This window comes from Fukomys damarensis, unplaced genomic scaffold (genome assembly GCF_012274545.1).
Source record: "Fukomys damarensis isolate Sample0158 unplaced genomic scaffold, DMR_v1.0_HiC HiC_scaffold_16, whole genome shotgun sequence".
Classification (NCBI taxonomy): domain Eukaryota; kingdom Metazoa; phylum Chordata; class Mammalia; order Rodentia; family Bathyergidae; genus Fukomys; species Fukomys damarensis.
The window spans coordinates 96,270,684-96,271,137 of NW_022900928.1; the positions used below are offsets into that span (position 1 = coordinate 96,270,684).

A 454-nucleotide genomic window follows, 5' to 3' on the forward strand; every position below is an offset into this window, starting at 1 on the left:
CCCTGGGCGTCACGCCGCGCTCTCCGGCGCCTTTTTCCTGGAGTGTCCACCTCCAGACCCGTCTCGGCCTCACTTCGTGCGGCTCCCCGAAGCCCAGGAGCGTGCAGTCCAGGTGCAAAGAAAACGCTACGGGCAGGGAGGAAAACCGGGGTCCTGCCGGCTCCAACAACCCGCCCCCTTCTCCCGCCACCTCAACGCCTGGTCCGCTCTGTCCAACCGGTCAGCCGCTCTGCGATTGCACCATTTTCTTCGCGGCCCGCCCGGGTGCAGAGACGCCGGCTGCCTGGGCAGCAGCACGCAGCGAATCCGGTACCAGCCTCGGCGTCGGATGATCAGGCTCCTGGCACGCGACGGTCGCCGAGGTGAATGGGGCGAGGGTGGGGGAGGGAGCTGGATGGTTGGGCTTCCCCTCCCTACCTCCTCCTCCAGCTGCGGCGGCTCCGAGGCCTCGCCG

At 68.9% G+C, this 454-nt stretch overlaps 1 pseudogene; it reads left to right on the plus strand.

Moving 5' to 3' along the window:
- Nucleotides 1-454, plus strand: part of LOC104867380 — an 18,821-nt pseudogene that overhangs the window by 2,592 nt on the left and 15,775 nt on the right.